We start from the raw sequence: 21,191 nt of genomic DNA, 5'->3' as shown, positions 1-21,191 counted from the left end.
TTTTGGCTATGTAAGTAGTATGCCCAGATTCTGCTGTGCATGGTTTATACATGTACATACATACTGTCCATCTCATACAACTTAATCTCCAAGATGTCTCAGGAACTGCATCAGATTTAAAGGAAATTGGTCACTGTTTTTTGCTACTTATTCTGAGAGCAGCATGATGTAGACAGAGAACTTGATTGTAGAGATGTGTCACTTACAGGGCTGCTTGCTGTAGTTTTGATAATCTCCGGCTGATAAATCAGTGATTTTATCACTAGTAAACATTCTGCCACGTAGTCTTCTATATTCATGAGCTCTGTATAAACCCACCCCACCACTGATAGCAGTTTTCTGCCTATGAACAGTGTACATAGAAAGCTGCCAATCAGAGGTGTGGGAGAGGTTATACGAGAGTTCAGCATTCATAGAACTGGGAGATCTGCAGCAGATAAAATAGGGATTTTAATCAAACCTACACCAAGCAGCCCAGTAAGTGACATCATTGAAATCAGGGTCTTTGCATCTACAGTACATCATGTTGCTTTCAGATGCCTATTTTATTTAAATCCACACACAACTCTTTTAACAAGCAATGATTTACTGCCTTTGATGAAGCATTACGTATTTATTATCTCATACCCCATTTATGTCAATATGTCCTACTAAAACATCAGGCTATATTGTGAACTTTTGCCTTAATAAACACACAGACAGATTTATTAATACTCAGACACATTTTGACAATACGTAAAAAGTCATAAATTTGAGTTGTCTGATAACCAATTTTAAAAATGTAATTCAAATCATGACAAATGTCTCTAAGAAACCTACACTGCAGAAAAAAAATATAAAAATATATATATATATTTCCCCTTCACAATGTTAGGCCAGTTTCACATAACAACTGTTTTTCTCACATGAGAAAAAAAGGTCTGCATTTTGTCTTTTAGGTGCTGGAATCATTTTTGATTTACCGGTCAGTTTTTACAATGTTTGTTGGATTGTTTTTTTCCCCGTATGAAGAAAAAAAATGTTTTAACTTCTACTCATTTACAATAAAACATAGACAGCACATGGATTACATCAGTTTTATTTTCAGGGGGCTTTTGACTTGCACCGGCGACACGCAACATCAAAATAGGACACATCTTAGTGTGTGTGTGTGGGGGGGGTTTAAGGAGAATTGCCAAAATATGATGGGGTCTGTCCAGTTTATGGTATTGTGTCTATGTGACCAGGCAAATTAGTAAGACACTGCTTTCAATTTTGTTTAACCTGAACACAAAACAGAAGGTAAATGTGTAAGGGCATTAGGTAAATTTTTTCTTGATGACGTTTTTATTTAAATGTATTGAATAAAATGTGCAAAAACCAACATATAGGGAGTCATCCAGCTTTCCATCACTACTGAACAGGAAGGAAATCTAGATTGCAATGTGGTTGCATTCACACTACTCCGCTCTGGTTTTCTCGCAGTACTGTAGGTCTTGTAATTCTCATAGAGCTGGATGGTCAGCAGAACTGTTTTACACCCCTCCCCATATAGAGAAGTGTAACAGTACATGGAGTACCAGCAGGAGACAGATTTAATTGAATTATCAGAAATCAATAATGCATTTGTAATTGCAATCTATGGGGTTCAGGGGAATTGCTCTTTAAAACTTAAAAGTCTATCTTCACTGAACGAGCAACTTTAGATTTATAATACACACAACCTGTAATGTCATCTTATTATAGTCAATCAAATGACATCATGTTCCGTCTCAATGACTCCTAACAGATCTGTCAAGAGCACAGACAATTCTAATGGGGGAACTAGGAAAGAATTTTGCGCGGGGAAGAAGCACTTATGTAAGATGGCTCCCAATCATAGGAGAAGTTGGAAGTCCCCTGTACTGAATTAGGGAACAGAATGAAAAGTAGAATAAAGAGGTGGAAATGTGGATAGAAAAAGGAATTTGTTAGCTGGTAAAGGAAGTTTTTGTGGAGGAATCAGACTTCACTGTAGTTCTCGTTTTCTGACTCACCATAACCCAAATCTTCTGCTTAATTTATTAAATTCTCTAGGAATAGCGCAACACTGTAGCGGAGACTAAAGAGCAACAAACTTTAAGGAGTTCGACATGTCTAATTGCAACAATTACGTATGGTTCCCTTCGCTTAGTCTGACCGATGAGACCTGTTTCCCAACATATATTGCAATAGCTGCCAGCCTATGCAGATACTAGCCAAATTGCCCAGATATATTTGCTAATCGCGCAGTGTCAAATGTTTGCCAGAGTAGTCTTGGCTGAGCAAATACTATGAAAAATAATTTAAAAAATCCTCTCGATGGGACATTATCCAGGGTTTTTTAGGGAACCCATACAATAGATCAGAAGAGATAAATGGGTAAAGAAGGTCTTTTAACCAGTAACATTTTAAACTAAATATACTGTACATTCACAAACACTACAACACTGCAGTATCATCCATAGTGATTTCTTATACCATATTTCTGCCTTTGGATGGATTATCATGCCCTAAAACAAGGAATCACATGCATAACTCAACTGACAATGATGCCTCAGATTTTCATCAGAAAACAATCTCGTAAAATTATATGAATGTGTTATCTTTGGACTAGGTCTTCAACATCAGATTGTTGGGAACCACAGCTGATCAGCTGTTACTAGCTCCGGCAGTGGATGGATGTAAAAAAAGATATGAAGGAGAATACGACAAACTCTGTATACTGTGTAGTGGCCGCTGCTGGGTACTGCAGATCATCTCCTCTTCATTTGCACAAAGAAAATTAAAGCCTATTGCAAGGTTCCTTGAATTCTCATTTTAGATCATGACAAAAAATGAAAATTGCTTACAGGTAATTTGATATTCATGAAACCCATGACAGCACCTGAGAGAGTTGGATCCACTCTTATCACTGGACAGGAAGCCAAGAGCACAAAATAAAAAGGCAACTCCCACTTTCTCCTTCAATGTGGTTACCAAGAAGTCAAGTAGGAGTCACCCAAATTATAATCATTATTCTTGTTATCATTTATACATTCACTAAAGCCCATTCTTTATTGTGAGAAGAGAAGATTGAGAACTACCACCAACCATAAGCCACAGGGAGGAAATAAATAGGGGTGCCGTCATGGGTTTCAGGAAAATCAAATTAGCAGTAAGCAATTATCATTTTTCCTCTCACCCATGTCAGCACCTGAAAGACGGTGACCAAGGAATCCTCTGATAGGAAGGGAGCACCCCTGTAAGATCTTACACCTGAAGAAAGATCCCAAGAATATCCTAGTTCAACGAATAGTGCTTCAGGAAGGAAGACTGTGAAAGTATTAGATATGCAATCAAGATAATGTCTCTATAGATTTGGAGCTTCAACAAAAAAGCACCAACAAGAGTAAAGAAATTATTTTACTGGTTACAACAACTATTTTTTTTTCACAGAGAGGGTCTTTATTTATATACTTCACTTATATGTATGGTTGGTTATTTTCCTCGGATTTAATTAGATATTTTGTACTTGTTAAATCACTTAACCAACAACTGAAGTATATAGGAACTGGTACTAAGACTTAGCATGCTAATGGAAGCAGAAGTCAAGTGATTCAAAGAGCCTGGTAACCTTAACAAGGCTTTGACTAGGTTCCTATTGGCCGATGGGACCAGCAACTGCATCCGATTAAAATATTGCGTAACATCAAAGGCAATATTGTGGACATTTTCCATTGAAATAAGGTCCCGTTCACACATTCAATATTTGGTTAGTATTTTACATCAGTATTAGTAAGCCAAAACCAGGAGTGGGTGAGAAATGCATAGGTGGTGCACGGGTTTCTTTTATACTTTCCCTCTGATTTTTTTCGCTCCTGATTTTTGCTTACAACTACTGATGTAAAATACTGACCAAATAGTGAAACTGTGAACACGGCCTAAGGCAAAGATCTGGACAGTAAGAAACTCTTCTAGGGTCAATGATCACCTAATGGTTCAAAATATCTACCCAACTCTATGCTAGAAGAAGAAATATTTAGTACTTTATTATAATCCGACTTTTAACACTTTTTTTCTTTTTTGGTGTGGATGTAACGTTAAAACTGTGTAAGAAAATTATTTAAGCCGAAGCAGAAAACTGTAGTTCGATATTTTCATCTTAGAGAATTTCTGGTTAGCGCATCCTTGCCAAGCACTAAGAGCTGATACAACTAGAACAGGCAAAAATAGGTCAGAGCTACTCAACATAAAGAAGAGCCACGATCAAACATTCATTTAGGTATGATAGAATTTATCCTATTCTCTATAATGAATGTACTTATTCCGCATCAATTCCGCAACTTAAATGCATGCTAATAATACAATCCAACCAGGAAGATTCTTAGTTGAAAACAGTTAAATGCAAAATAGATTCGTTTTCGAGCAAAGAGACTAAGAAACCAAGTGATAACTATCTCCTCTGCTGCATCTTTTTTTTTTTTTCCCCTCATGAGGAAGCGACTGTCAGAAAGAGATATAGATATAAATAAATAAAAATTATAGACCTCATATGTTGTTGGTCAAAGCTGAGATAGTCATAAATCAAGGTATTAGACTCCCCTCCCCTCCACTATGTACCTTATGGATGTATCATCCTGTTCTTGCGTAATAATCAGAACGGTCTCACCTCAGTGAGAAGACATTGGTCTTAACTAGCGAAGATGTTCCTCCTTTGCAATAGGAGTCTTGACAGTTAAGGGGACATTTTAACTCATCTATCGATTACTCCTTATATAGGTTTATTGTAGAGTTGCCATTTTATCACTCCAAAAGCGCATTGACTGGATATTTAACCACTTAGGTTAATCTACCAGTTTTATGACTTCAATCCCAAAATATTTATTGAGTATAATGGCTCCACTGACTTAACTTCCTAGGAGTCCATTTTCCGACTTCAACCAGGAGGTTACACTTGTCTTGGAATATTTTTACCAGATCCAATATAACCATGTCTGTCGTGCAACTCCAATTAAGAGGATAGACTTGGAAATTGATGGTTTATCAGCCCCATACGCACCTCCAATAAAAGGGTATACAGGTATAGTGTTGCTCGACTTGGCACAATCAAGTTCATCTTACCACTACATACCAGCAGGGTAGATTGGGGCATTGAGAGTTTAATCACTTAGCCTCCACAAGGCCATTTTTTGGCTCCAACTAGGAGCCTTAACTGGACTTAATGGTGGTTTTATTCTGGTTACTGCAGCCATGTCCATCTTGCACCTCCAATTAGGAGGGTAAACTGAAATGCAGATGTTTATCAACTTAAATGTCCATTTTATGACACCAGTCCGGGAGCATCAACTGGACTTACTGTTTTTTTTCAGCTTAGCCATGCCTAAGCTACAAATCCCACCAGATGGATAACCTAGAACCTACCATATTTTTCAGACTATAAGACGCACTTTTTTCCACCAAAATTTTGGAGGAAAATAGGGGGTGCGTCTTATAGTCCGAATGTTGGGGGGTATATATATACAGTTATATGAAAAAGTTTGGGCACCCCTATTAATCTTAAGCTTAATGTTTTATAAAAATTGGTGTTTTTGCAACAGCTATTTCAGTTTGATATATGTAATAACTGTTGGACACAGTAATGTTTCTGCCTTGAAATGAGGTTTATTGTACTAACAGAAAATGTGCAATCTGCATTCAAACAAAATTTGACAGGTGCATAAGTATGGACACCCTTATAATTTTCTTGTTTTAAATACTCCTACCTACTGTTTACTGACTTACTAAAGCACTTTTTTTTGGTTTTGTAACCTCATTGAGCTTTGAACTTCATAGCTGTGTATGCAATCATGAGAAAAGCTACTTAAAGTGGCCACTTGCAAGTTGTTCTCCTGTTTGAATCTCCTCTGAAGAGTGGCATCATGGGCTCCTCAAAACAACTGTCAAATGATCTGAAAACAAATATTATTCAACATAGTTGTTCAGGGGAAGGATACAAAAAGCTGTCTCAGAGATTTAACCTGTCAGTTTCCACTGTGAGGAACATAGTAAGGAAATGGAAGAACATTGGGACAGTTCTTGTTAAGGCCAGAAGTGGCAGGCCAAAAAAAACATCAGAACAGCAGAGAAGAAGAATGGTGAGATCAGTCAAGGACAATCCTCAGACCACCTCCATAGAGCTGCAGCATCAACTTGCTGCAGATGGTGTCACTGTGCATCGGTCAACTAAACAACGCACTGTGCACAAGGAGAAGTTGTATGGGAGAGTGATGCAAAAGAAGCCGTTTCTGCAAGCACGCCTCAAACAGTCGGCTGAGGTATGCAAAAGCACATTTGGAGAAGCCAATTTCTTTTTGGAAGAAGGTCCTGTGGACTGATGAAACCAAGATTAAGTTGTTTGGTTATACAAAAAGGCGTTATGCATGGCGGCAAAAAAACACAGCATTCCAAGAAAAACACTTTCTACCCACAGTAAAATTTGGTGGAGGTTCCATCATGCTTTGGGGCTGTGTGGCCAATGCCGGCACCGGGAATCTTGTTAAAGTTGAGGGACGCATGGATTCCACTCAGTATCAGCAGATTCTTGTCAATAATGTTCAAGAATCAGTGACAAAGTTGAAGTTACGCAAGGGATGGATCTTTCAGCAAGACAATGATCCAAAACACCGATCCAAATCTACTCAGGCATTCATGCAGAGGAACAATTACAATGTTCTGGAATGGCCATCCCAGTCCTCAGACCTGAATATCATTGAACATCTGTGGGATCATTTGCAGAGGGCTGTCCATGCTCGGCGACCATCAAACTTATCTGAACTGGAATTGTTTTGTAAAGAGGAATGGTCAAAACTACCTTCATCCAGGATCCAGGAACTCATTAAAAGCTACAGGAAGCGACTAGAGGCTGTTATTTTTGCAAAAGGAGGATCTACTAAATATTAATGTCACTTTTCTGGTGAGGTGCCCATACTTATGCACCTGTCAAATTTTGTTTGAATGCAGATTGCACATTTTCTGTTAGTACAATAAACCTCATTTCAAGGCAGAAACATTACTGTGTCCAACAGTTATTACATATATCAAACTGAAATAGCTGTTGCAAAAACACCAATTTTTATAAAACATTAAGCTTAAGATTAATAGGGGTGCCCAAACTTTTTCATATAACTGTATATATATATATATATATATATATATATATATATATATATATATATATATATATATATATACTGTGTGAGGTGTGGGGGGGGAGCGGTTGTGGCGGAGGAGCGGGGCACAGGAGGCAGCAGTCGCCAGCAGCAGCCTACACTGTCCCCGCTGCTATAGAAAATGAATATTCGCTACTCCCCACGCCCATAGGCGTGGGGAGCACTGAATAATCATGCTCCTTAATAGCGGCACACAGTATATCGGCAGCGTGGCTCCTGCTGCTGCCGGGCGATCGAGTGTGCCCGCTGATAAAGGGCATGAATATTCACTCTATCTCCACGCCCATGGGCATGGGGAGGGGGTGAATATTCATGCCCGTTGATAGTGGGCACACGCGATCGCCCAGCAGCAGCAGGAGCCGCACTGCGGCTACGCTGTGTGCCAGCTATTAAAGGAGCATGAAGTCACTGCTCCTCGCGCACACAGTCCCGGCGTGGGGAGCAGTGATTTCCGGCAGCTGATCTCTCCTTGTGAGCCGCGCATACGTACCAGAATAAGGATGATGGGGGCCATGCATACCAGGATAAGGATGAGTGGGATCATACATACCAGGATAAGGATGAGTGGGATCATACATACCAGGATAAGGATGAGTGGGATCATACATACCAGGATAAGGATGAGTGGGATCATACATACCAGGATAAGGATGAGTGGGATCATACATACCAGGATAAGGATGAGTGGGATCATACATACCAGGATAAGGATGAGTGGGATCGTACATACCAGGATAAGGATGAGTGGGATCATACATACCAGGATAAGGATGAGTGGAATCATGCATACCAGGATAAGGAAGAGGGGGCCATGCATATCAGGATAAGGATGAGGGGTGCCATGCATACCAGGATAAGGATGAGGGGTGCCATGCATACCAGGATAAGGATGAGGGGTGCCATGCATACCAGGATAAGGATGAGGGGTGCCATGCATAACAGGATAGGGATGAGGGGTGCCATGCATAACAGGATAAGGATGAGGGGTGCCATGCATACCAGGATGGGGATTGCTGTGCCATGCATACCAGGATAGGGATGAGGGGTGCCATGCATACCAGGATGGAGGGGTGCCATGCATACCAGGATGGAGGGGTGCCATGCATACCAGGATGGAGGGGTGCCATGCATACCAGGATGGAGGGGTGCCATGCATACCAGGATGGAGGGGTGCCATGCATACCAGGATGGGGATGGGGGCCACATATAATAGAAAGGGGGGCATATCTACTAGGATGGGGGATATTATCAGAATTAGGGGACATTACCCCTATACCAGTGTCAGCAGAAGACCCGCTCCCCCTTAAGAGTGCATTGTGACCACATTTTTTGCTTAAATTTATTTATTTTTTTTCCTCCTCTAAAACCTAGGTGTGTCTTATGGTCTGGTGCGTCTCATAGTCCGAAAAATACGGTAAATGAATAACCAACTTAAAGAAGTTGTGCACTACTTTAGATTACCCCCCGGGGCCCCTAAGACTTTTTGTAAATACCTTCCGTTGCAGATAATGACTGTGAGTGGGGCTATCGGTGGCCGCTCAAAGGCATCACGTGACCCCTCGCTGACATCACGACAAGTGAGGCGTGACTCAGCGCTGGGGTCCCCGCGGTGGCTGCTGGGTTGTGGGCGGGGTTACCCCCCCCGCGTCACACCCAGCATCCACCGCGCGCTTTCCCAATGAATGGGGAGAGGCAGAGAGTGAGGTGGATGCCGGGTGTGATGTGGGGGGGTAACCCCGCCCACAGCCTGGCATCCACCGTGGAACCAGGAAGAAAAAGACCCCCGGCTGCTGCCAGCACTTGTCGTGACATCAGCGGATGTCAGAGACGGCTGCAGCAGGGGATCACGTGATGCTTGTGAGCAGCCAGTGATAGCGCCGCTCACAGGCATTATCTGCAACAGACTGTATTTACAAAACGTCTTAGAGGCCCCGGGGGGATACATTGGATGGTAATCTAAAGTAGTGGACAACCCCTTTAAATGCCAACCAGTTCAAATCATGACCCCGAATATTAAGTGAACTTACAATAATTTCATTTAGCTTATCATAACCATGACCAACTCCAACTACAAGAATAACTGGGATTTAGATATTTTGCTAAGCTAAAAGTCAACCAGTCCATTTTGAGACTTCCCAAACTGGACTTACAATGGTTTCATTCTGGTTAGTGCAATCATTTACACCTCTTACCAAGAGGACAAACTGGGACATAGATGTTAAAGGGAATCTGGCAGCAGGCTTTTGCTACCTCATCTGAGAGCAGCATGATGTAGGCGGGCAAAGAGAAGCTGAATCCAATGATGTATCACTTAGATTACTAGGTGCAGCCGTTCTAACACAGTCAGTTTTTAAATTTAGGAATGAAGCAGAGCTAAAAAGCTAACCCCACCCTCACCAGGCTCTGTATATACAATGTCCATAGACAGTGAGATGCGTATTACAGGAGGGGGCGTGTTAGACCAAGGCTCACACTACCAGCTACTCACAGCAATGATAAGCTAGTGGTGCTAAAACAATCATTGTAAACAAACAAAACCTCTGAGCTTGATAAGAGTCATCACTGAAATTCCTACCTCATGCTCTCTTCAGATTACATAGCAAAAACCTGCTGGCAGATTTCCTTTAAATGCAGACCAGTTCAATCTGCTATCAAAGTATAAGGGATTGACTGGAAATCTATTGCACTCACCACCTATCCTCAGAACTGTATTTTATTAAGGCCCCTCCTTATTGTTTAATAGAATCACCACAGACTGACGGTATCATCCGGAAGCCATTGCTAGTAAAGGGTAGTGAATATTGATGAGCGAGCGTGCTCATTTAACCCTTTCACCGAGCACGCTCAGGTGTTTTCCCAGTATCTTCACCTTGTTCGTATATTAAGTTTGAGTCCCTGCGTCTGCATGATTTTTGACTGTTAGGGAATCCTCACATGTGTTGAGGCTGTCTAACAAACAAGCAATCTCTACATGTGTTGAGGTTGACTAACAGCCATAAATCATGCAGACAGGGACTCGAACTTAATAAACGAGCACCCCGAAGATACTCGGAAAGCACCCGAGCGTGCTCGGCGAAAGGGTTAAACGAGCATGCTCGCTCATCACTAGTAGTGAAGCTTTGAGACAGTAGTGAAAACAGACCTACAAGCCCCAAGTCGGTTGGATAACCAAGCAAAAGCCACAGCCCCCAAAGTGGTATATACCACTGAAAGTCATACTCAACCAAAGGCACGCTGTGAGGCAGAGACAGTCGAAGAAAACCCTAAACCTGAAGTGGCAGGCTATTCAACATCTACGAAGTAGCCGGAAAACTTTCAAGTAGGCCAAACATGAGACATGAGGTGGAATGCCAAACGGGACATAAGGCCAGACTTGAAGTGGCAGACCTAACACCAGACATGAGGTGGCATGGCAAACATGAGACATGAGGCCATACCTGAGGTGGCCGGCCCAACAGACAAGACATGAGGCAGCCGGCCCAACACATAACACGCAGAATTTCAGCTTCATAATGGACCCCTGTACTCACTGCCATTCTTACTAGAAGTTGCTATAGAACAGCTATGGTGTTCTATGATCCACCGCTGCTCCAGCTGTGTGCTCAAGGCTCCTACATCCAGAGGACAGGACACTACATTGAAGATTGATGGGAGTTGCCTTTTTATTTTGTGCTTTTGGCTTCCTGTTCAGTGATGGTGGGGGGGGGGTACTCTCATGGGTGAGGAGAAAATAACAGCTGCAGGTAAAAACTGTGAAACAGCTTTATTACTTAAACCATACTTTTCATTACAGGTAATGTTTCACAATAAGCTGCCGTGTGCATCTACATTAGGAGTAACACAATTTGTGGCTGTCATATAATTATTTCTTGCATTTTACACCAATTTTAACCGTTGTGGACTGTATCTCCAGTTTTCAGTGGTCTCTCTAGAGGGCAGAGAGCTGTTAAGGTGTCTCCCATGCACATCTGTTATCTGATCCCTTAGTGATTTGGCAGGTTATCTTGCTTTGATAAAGATGGATTTTAGCAATTTATAGAGTGACTGTTGAGCACAGTGGGGCGTTACGGGTCCGGGTGGTGGAACCTCTGTGCTTCGGTGCAAGGAGGGACCAGAGGGGCATGACTAAGTACCTACTCAGCCTGCCCAAAGTCGCACGGTGGCTCAATCGACTCCGTGAACCAGGGAGGAGCCGAGCAGGGGGACCAGGTGCCACTCTGGGACCGACCTTATGTGAGAGCAGGTGACTCCCACGGGTCATATGGCAGGAACTGACCGGTACAGCGGATGAGCACGGCAGGAAAGCTGACGGGTGGTCTGGGTAGACAATCTAGCGAGCACGACAGATAACAGGAAGGTGCTCCAGGTAGGCAGGCAGGAGGGCACAACAGGTAACAGACAGGTGCTTCCAGGTTAGCAAGCTGGCGGGCACAACAGGTAACAGGCAGGTGCTTCCAGGTAAGCAGGCTGGTGGGCACGACAGGGAACAGGCAGGTGCTCCAGGTAGGCAGGCGGGCACAACAGGTAACAGACAGGTGCTTCCAGGTTAGCAAGCTGGCGGGCACAACAGGTAACAGGCAGGTGCTTCCAGGTTAGCAGGCTGGTGAGCACGGCAGGTAACTGACAGGCAGACTGGCGGGCAGGACTGACAGGCAGACAGGACTGACAGGCACCGGGACCTGAGGGCTGAAGCAAGTGTTAGCACACTGAACAACAACCTTGCACAGGCACCTCCATATTGGAGGAGGTGCTTTAAACAGGGGAAGCCCTCCGGCCATTGGCCGGGGACTTTTTAGGACGGAACGCGCGGCCCCTTTAAGAGGGAGGGAGCGCGCGCGCCCTAAGCACAGAGCCCGGGAAGCTGCGCGCGCCACAGTAGCTGCAGGACGGGAGCCGGAAGACGCCGGACCTGGGCCGCGGCGGTGAGGGGAACAGCGTCTCTGCCCGGCAGGAGGCAGAGACGCAGATGCTACATGGGGGAGGCGGGAGAGGAGAACCAGGAGCTCATAAGCAGAGAGGCGGGAGAGGAGAACCTGGGACTCATAAGCAGAGAAAGGAGCAGATTTCTCGGACACTACTAATGAAAAAGTGATAATGTATCTCAAACATACTGGTTGGAAAACCCTTTGAACTTAATATGTAGTTGTATGCTGATACTTGCAATAAAAAGTTAAGTCAAATTAGTCATTGTGCAAGATATGTGTAAAAAACGTCTGTGACATTTTCAGGTATATCTGCATCAATCATTACAAGTAAGTGTCATTATGTGATGATGTGTGACATTTTCCTCAAAGATCATTTTATGCGTTTGCTATATGACTAAGCGACTTTAATTTTCCCTGTTACATTTTGTTCCATGTTCTGTAGATCAACTAAATTCTGTTTAATCACAGAAAGCTAATGCTAACCCAGTGCAGCAAATAGGTCTAATGCAGGTTGGAAGGAGAATAAGACTATAAGTTGAAATACTGTAACATCATCGCTTCTAACAACATTAGAAAACAAGCGCGAGGGTAGTATAGTTTCAGCATAATTACCTTTTTTGTGCCTGAAGAAGGGGTGAGGCCACAAAATATTGCAGTTTGCATGGGTGTCAAGCTATATCCACTCTCCAGAACCTGGTCGCTTGTGGATTATCCTTTAAAAGCTATGTACTTTAATGATATTTATGTGCACTTTTGGGTGAAAATGCTGTGAGTGTACTGTTTGCTTTTACATGTTCTATTTAACAAACGTGACGTGTTTTCCATGATGTATCTGTCGAACAGTTGCCACTACAACCCAGGGGTGGCAGATGCCACGATTAGCCAACTGTCATAAGCATCCATCATACATAGTCTATAATGACATCTTTAATGGATAGGTCATGAAAAGCTCATTGAATCTTTAAAGATTGCCTATAACTGAATGCAATGCATACATCACAATGCCACAATTTTTTTCTACTGGAATTCAGAAATCTAAAGTAACGGAATAAGTGTGCATGTCAAAATTTTACATAGTTAACACTGTTGAAAAAAAAAATGCCCATCAAGTTCAATCTCTTTGGCCTCAGTCTGATGAATGGAGAACTATTATTATTATAGCGCCATTTATTCCATGGCGCTTTACATGTGATACTATGGAAAGGTTTAGTTTGTATGTTGGGAACTCTCCAGCCACACACACACTAAATATATACAAGGATAATGAGAAAAGGCCCTTATTCCGTCACAGTGTGTCTCTTCTAAGACAGCATCTTGCCATATTAATACCACATTCACACATACATGCATCCACCCTATATCACTTACATTCATACAAAAGACTGTAGCTGTGCAATTGTACAGCTCCACTATAAAAGTGCATCCTTCCTTCTGCCGTTATTCACGTCAGCCTTTTTTTTTTTTCTTTCAGTGAAGCTCGACATTGCATAGGCAAGAGTCTAGCTTCTGCACTTTTTAACATGCAGTGTGTTCTGCTAAGCAATGTTGCTTTCACACAGCTTATTTGCTTTTGGGAGGTTAACAGACACAAATATACTAAAATATATAACCCAAATGTTTTCTGATAAGTATTTGAAGATTAAAAAAATATCCAAATGCCTATATGAAGCACAAACCCACAGCGCCCAATACTTTGAAATGTAGGTTAAAGCTAAAGTAATGGAATAAGAAGGCATGTCAAGATTTTACATAGCTAATACGGTTAAAAAAAGAACTGTCCATCAAGTTCACCCAGATGGGAAAGGACGAAGGGAAAGGGTACATGCACAAACAATACATGATTCAATCACCCCTAAAAGAGTTAATCTTTCCATCTTGATCCCAATTTTCGATTCACTGAACCAAACATTCAGAAAAGAACTTTACACATTTACATTATTTATATTATTTTCTTCTAAGAAAGCATCTCAACCTTGTTTAAAACTATCAATGGTTCCAGCTGTGATCAGCCCTTGAGGTAAACTAGTCCACAGAGTAATAGTTCTTACGGCAAGAAAAGACTTGTCTCCTCTGGAGATTGAACTTTACTTTCTTCCTGACAGAGGGAGACATTGCTTGTCTTTTGAGGGTTTTTTTTTTTCCATGAAACAGGTTTTGACCATATTATTCATATGGGCCATTTATGTACTTGTACAACTTAAAGAAGCACTCCCATTAAAATTTTTATCATCTTAATATATTGCAGCCATCATATTATATAGCACTGTGTACTTACAATTGCTCATTTTGCCTTTCTACCCATCTAATTCTTCTCTTTTCCATTAGGTTTATGACATCACGTGATTAATAACTGATTAGCCGAATCCTTCTATGCTCTATGTCGAAACAGGAGGTCAATTTTCCCAACATGACTCATAACTCACTGCAAAAGTCTCTTGCAGAGGAAGGAGTTGAAGAGAGAAATGATTTTTGCAGGGAAAAGAGACCTCCTGTTTCTACATAGTACAGATAAAAGAGAAGAATTAGCTGGGTAGAAAGGCAAAATGGGAAGTTGTAAGTACACAGTACAATATAATATGATGATTGTAATATATTAAGAGGCTAAAAACAGTGATGGGAATGCTTCTTTAATCATGCACCCCCCCCCTTAGTCGTCTCTTCTCAAGACTATATTTAATTATAATCTTTCCACATAACCGTCTCCAAGCCCCTTATCAGTTTTGTAGCTCTTCTTTGTTCCTTTTTAACTCCAATGCATCCTCTCTTCATAATATGAGACATATTACACATTGTTTCACTTAATTAGTAATCATCTGAACTTCTTTTTAATACCAATCGCAACAAAAAAAGTAAATATTGACAAGCCACATTTCTTTTTTTCACCGATGGTTTACAAAAGAACTTAAAAACATTGGCACAAGATTGATAAGGTATTACTGATATACAGCATTCAGGTTGCTGGACAACCCCTTTAAATGTCTCCTCTTATTTCATTCTGCTCTTGCTTCTAGGCAACCTAGTGCTGGAAAGATGGCAGTGTTCTACTTCATTCAGACTCCTGGTTCTATTAATTCCCGACTTATCAATATAAATACCCACCAATTAATTGAACTAGACTGTTACAATGATGCTTCAGTATTTTGATCTGATGTGTTCAGATATGAAGATTTGTTTCTATTGTTATATTTATGATCCATGTAAACACTAGCTCTTAGTAGTAGTACTGCAAAAACCTCAGTGTTGTAAATGGAGGCTGGCTAGACCAGGGTTGGGTTACATGGAAATGTTTTAAATAGCAAGTGAAGAATCACTGCTCCCTTTCACTCATGCAAGAATTAATTATACATGTAATTCCCAAGGGCATAAGTATTCTTAAATGAATATGAGTAAACATAAGAACTACTTTGCTAAGTTATCAGTAATTAATCAATGGGAACAAATATACATGTATACAATTTTTAATTATATGATCACAAGAAACAAGCCTTTTATAAAAGTGAGCTCACCCATCTGCTGCACAAATACATGCTAACATGAGGAATAGATAAAAGCAGATTTCCTTCTCACTCCATCACCATTCCAGATCAATGTCAGAGACTGGAGTTTGCTCATCTGCCAGACTTAGTTAAGACTAACCAAACCTAGAATGGAAAAGCAGCTGGTTTCTTGACTTCCATTAATTTCTAAGCATTTTTTTCTATCACCAGGTTACTGAATGAAGCTCCTATGGAGAGGTCTATATTTTCTGGAAGAGCCTATAGATTAGATCTGAAATAGTAAGAACACTTATAGGTAGGAGTCAGAGAGTGTGGAAACTACCATCATCTGTGACACATGACAATGCCTCAAATCCTTTTCATGCTAAATTAGTTGTTTACAATTGCTTCCAAGTAAGACAAAATTAAGAATCATTCTGGCTGAAATGACTTTTAAGATAACTCATTTTTGAAATACATTTTAAAGATATATATTTATAAGTTATGGCTGATTGCACATTTTGAGATGGATAACAAAACAAAAACCTATTTGCAGGATCTGCATTTATTGGGAAAAAATTGGGAAAACTCTTTCCAGGTAATGAACAGTAAAATTCTAACGTCACCCAAAAATGTGAGCACAGCCTGGTATGAGAAGTGCCAAGAACCAATGTCACAGCATTTTCCAACTAGACAGATATGTAAATCATATTACAGGCTCATAAAATTTGGTGGGTTCTGGTTACTTTTATGTAGCAAATTGCATCAATTTTAATAGGAGAGGTGCTGTATATACACCTATTCTATATAAGGACGGACACCCCAATGGACCCCAAAGTACGTACTGTAAATGGAGTCCACTGGGCCCTTGTGAGATCTGTCATATCCCTGATCAGACACTACTGTATGGCTTTTATTACATACGGAAGCCCCAATGCACAGGTGAACATAGCTTAAGACATTAGTGGAATTTGCACCAAATTCATCAGAATGGTTAATTTGCTATGTATTTTAGGCACTTTAGCTGGCTTAGCTGACACTAACAACTTTTAATTACTCCTCTTGTACTAGACAATTTTCAATAATGTAAAAAAAGATGTACGGAAAAAAAAAATAAGTGGGCACATGCGACATACTCCATCTTTTTGGTTCAATATATGGCAGAACTTTATTTTAAGCAAGTCTCCATTTTTCCCTGGAGGATATTGCGTTCAGCTGAATAAACGTGGATACATCCTTATGACCCTCAACACAGCAATAACACACTGTGAAGTTTGCTGGAAGGACACCAAACGTCTATCAACGATTCTGCTGCATCCAGATCATTAGATAGGAGCATATGCTCTGTACTGTTAGTTTAGAAACTTCTGAGAAGCCAACAGGACAAGTCTCTGCTTATCTAATAAAAAAAAACAACAATAAATTCAAGCCAATTGCTATCTAAAAATGTTAATAGTTGATGATGTGGCAACATAAGAAAACAAGCTTCTACCTTATAGTCTTAACAGGCCTCATGTTTAAAGGCACTTTATCTTTCGAATAGTAAGGGCTCATTCACACGTCCAATTGTTTTTCGCGGATAGCACTCATACCTGTGATAGCCTGCTGTGGAGTAAGTCACATGTCTGATTTTTTCCTCGGACTGAGTGGTCCGCTGAAAATGTTGTTGATAACATGTCCAATTTTGATCCGAGGGTTGGATCAAAATCAGCAATGTAAGTCAATGGGTCTGTGAAAAAAAAAAATCGGACTGCACTCAGATGACATCCAAGTGCGATCCAATTTTCAGGGACTGTCAGAATGAAGAAGGCGGTGAATAATTTTTTAAAAATTTCTCCACATACGAGAAAAATCGGATGACACTTGTACCACACACTGATCAGTATAATCAGTCTGATTTTCCCGGAAAAAATTTGGATGTCTAAATGAGGCCTAACAATATGAAATATCTTCACAAGCAACAACCTCAAAAATCTGCCATTACATTTCATGGCTCATAATATGGAAAACAGACAAGCAGAATCCATTTAGCAAATAGGAATTGTTTTCAAAATTATTTCATGATAATTATTCCACTGCATGTCGAAGGGATGTAAAATTCACCATTTCATTTGCATTAGCTGAGGACTTCAGACAGATTCGGTGAGGATTTAAGGTGCGAGATCTGCATATGAATTATGACACATTCATGACCACAAACTTAGATCCATCAATATGTCTATAGCGCTTCTTACTGTATTCATGCCAACCAACCACTAAACTTAAGAGGTAAAATTCCTAAATACATTCTAATCAGCCATTTGTCATCATGCTCCACAGACGTCATAGGATCCGAGAAGAATTCCAGAACGAAAAACATTCTGCTTATAGCTGGGATGGGAATTCAGGTCATTATTCCCGCAGGCTCTCTCATGGGTCACTATTCCCGCAGGCTCTCTCATGGGTCACTATTCCCGCAGGCTCTCTCATGGGTCACTATTCCCGCAGGCTCTCTCATGGGTCACTATTCCCGCAGGCTCTCTCATGGGTCACTATTCCCACAGGCTCTCTCATGGGTCACTATTCCCGCAGGCTCTCTCATGGGTCACTATTCCCGCAGGCTCTCTCATGGGTCACTATTCCCGCAGGCTCTCTCATGGGTCACTATTCCCGCAGGCTCTCTCATGGGTCACTATTCCCGCAGGCTCTCTCATGGGTCACTATTCCCGCAGGCTCTCTCATGGGTCACTATTCCCGCAGGCTCTCTCATGGGTCACTATTCCCGCAGGCTCTCTCATGGGTCACTATTCCCGCAGGCTCTCTCATGGGTCACTATTCCCACAGGCTCTCTCATGGGTCACTATTCCCACAGGCTCTCTCATGGGTCACTATTCCCACAGGCTCTCTCATGGGTCACTATTCCCACAGGCTCTCTCATGGGTCACTATTCCCACAGGCTCTCTCATGGGTCACTATTCCCACAGGCTCTCTCATGGGTCACTATCCCGCAGGCTCTCTCATGGGTCACTATTCCCGCAGGCTCTCTCATGGGTCACTATTCCCGCAGGCTCTCTCATGGGTCACTATTCCCGCAGGCTCTCTCATGGGTCACTATTCCCGCAGGCTCTCTCATGGGTCACTATTCCCGCAGGCTCTCTCATGGGTCACTATTCCCGCAGGCTCTCTCATGGGTCACTATTCCCGCAGGCTCTCTCATGGGTCACTATTCCCGCAGGCTCTCTCATGGGTCACTATTCCCGCAGGCTCTCTCATGGGTCACTATTCCCGCAGGCTCTCTCATGGGTCACTATTCCCGCAGGCTCTCTCATGGGTCACTATTCCCGCAGACTCTCTCATGGGTCACTATTCCCGCAGACTCTCTCATGGGTCACTATTCCCGCAGACTCTCTCATTTACTTCCATTTGTGCTTTAAATTTAAGAACATGTTTTAACCATATAAGGAAAACTAGAACATAGAAATCTGGAGAGTTTAGTGACTTACTGCCTGGCAACAACATGGAGCAATAAATACCTATGTAATGAACGCTATTGCATAGCGGACAGGGAGGATTATTAATCCCCAACTGCAGAATGGAAATTGTCACTTATATAACATCAATATTCTATGCACAGCAGAGACGAATGTGTTGGCGCTATGGAGAAGAAAGCATTGCACTACGTCTCCAGATGGCTGTATCTTAGACATCAGGCGGAAAAAAAATCCACAAAATATAATATTCTACTGAGGACTCGCAGCCGTGTCATGTAAGATAAGTCTGGGCACCTCAGTGCATTAGCCTAATCCACAGAAATCCGAGCCACAATGGGGATGCCATACATTACTGCCATTACTGGGTGGATGGCACCATGGATCTATGCAGTGATGCATGTTTGCATTAGATTACATGCTAGGTACAGAAGCCAGGGCACAGATATCATGGCATCCTGGCCAGATAATGGCAGCAGCAGGGGATGCGATGCCAGCCCTGCTCTCCTGTCATCCATGCCGCACCATGTTTACATAGGATGAGGAGACCGGAGCAGACGTACAGGAGGCACAGCACCGGAGGCACAGCACAGGAGGGACAGCACAGGAGGGACAGCACAGGAGGGACAGCACAGGAGGCACAGCACAGGAGGGACAGCACAGGAGGGACAGCACAGGAGGGACAGCACAGGAGGGACAGCACAGGAGGGACAGCACAGGAGGCACAGCACAGGAGGGACAGCACAGGAGGGACAGCACAGGAGGGACAGCACAGGAGGCACAGCACAGGAGGGACAGCACAGGAGGGACAGCACAGGAGGGACAGCACAGGAGGGACAGCACAGGAGGCACAGCACAGGAGGCACAGCACAGGAGGCACAGCACAGGAGGGACAGCACAGGAGGGACAGCACCGGAGGGACAGCACAGGAGGCACAGCACAGGAGGCACAGCACAGGAGGGACAGCACAGGAGGGACAGCACAGGAGGGACAGCACAGGAGGCACAGCACAGGAGGCACAGCACAGGAGGCACAGCACCGGAGGGACAGCACCGGAGGGACAGCACCGGAGGGACAGCACAGGAGGGACAGCACAGGAGGCACAGCACAGGAGGGACAGCACAGGAGGGACAGCACAGGAGGCACAGCACAGGAGGCACAGCACAGGAGGCACAGCACAGGAGGGACAGCACAGGAGGGACAGCACCGGAGGGACAGCACCGGAGGGACAGCACCGGAGGCACAGCACAGGAGGCACAGCACAGGAGGGACAGCACAGGAGGGACAGCACAGGAGGCACAGCACAGGAGGGATGCACCTACCTCGGGGATGTATCCGCTCACACACAGGCCTACACCGTGCAGGTCTCTCAGTGCACACACGGCGAGAACACCCCCGGGAAATCCGTGCACCCCATCCCGAAGCACCGGCTAAGCACAACCGGCCTCCACCATTAGACGCTCCTTCCTGCCGGGGCACGCTCGCATTGTAAGGCAATGGTTATGCCCGGGATACCGAACCCCCGCAGCCGTGTTTTGGGAGAGGAAGCGCGGTTTATTCGGACACGGGGGACTGGTTTGACAGCTTCGGTATGAATAGAAAGCCTGGCCCACTGTGCTGACACGGAGCTGCATCACATTCCCTCACTGAGGCTGGGGAGGGGTGTGCGGCCACGGAGCAGGGTTAGGTTACAGAGCCACCTGCTGGCCAATGGTGGGAACTGCAGAGAGGTTTGCTATGCGCTCAACCTAATAGCAAGACTTGTAGCTTGGTTTTTGTTTTAGGAACCTTAAAGGGAACCTGTCTTTCCTGTTGTTCATGCAGTCCAATCGGTGTGCAGGATGGTATAGCGGAGAAGCTGAGCAGTATGGTGATATTTAGGTTTGTGGCAAAAGATTCAATATAACTTGCTTTTTTTCCCGAGGAATCCCTCGTGTTTGTATGTATGAGTCCAGTGGGTGGACCCAGGCCCGTATTTGCCACTAGAAAGAAGATCTGGTGCTTAGGGCGGCAGGTTGCAGATGAGGGGGAGGTGGTAGAAAGGTAAGTGCTGGCGTTAGGGTGGGGAAAAATGGTCCGCCACTCCTCCAATGGCCTCTAGCCAGTGGCGTGCCGCTAATAGCGGCAGACCGCACA

General features: G+C 43.1%; 1 protein-coding gene across 9 annotated transcripts in view; it reads right to left on the bottom strand.

Moving 5' to 3' along the window:
• The window catches only part of PITPNM2 (phosphatidylinositol transfer protein membrane associated 2), a 398,693-nt gene extending 378,000 nt beyond the window's left edge, over positions 1-20,693 (bottom strand). For 7 of the 9 annotated variants that reach the window (XM_073676202.1, XM_073676201.1, XM_073676209.1 and 4 more), the window contains exon 1: positions 20,378-20,693. The gene's annotated coding sequence lies outside the window, so the exon portion shown is untranslated. The remainder of the gene's footprint in view (positions 1-20,377) is intronic. The other 2 variants (XM_073676210.1, XM_073676211.1) reach the window with 1 other exon arrangement.
• Positions 20,694-21,191: the final 498 nt, after the last annotated feature.

This window comes from Phyllobates terribilis, unplaced genomic scaffold, assembly GCF_046119375.1.
Source record: "Phyllobates terribilis strain yellow unplaced genomic scaffold, ASM4611937v1 Scaffold_1__5_contigs__length_1240528914, whole genome shotgun sequence".
In the NCBI taxonomy this organism is placed as follows: Eukaryota; Metazoa; Chordata; class Amphibia; order Anura; family Dendrobatidae; genus Phyllobates; species Phyllobates terribilis.
This window is presented reverse-complemented; position numbering and strand designations above follow the sequence as displayed.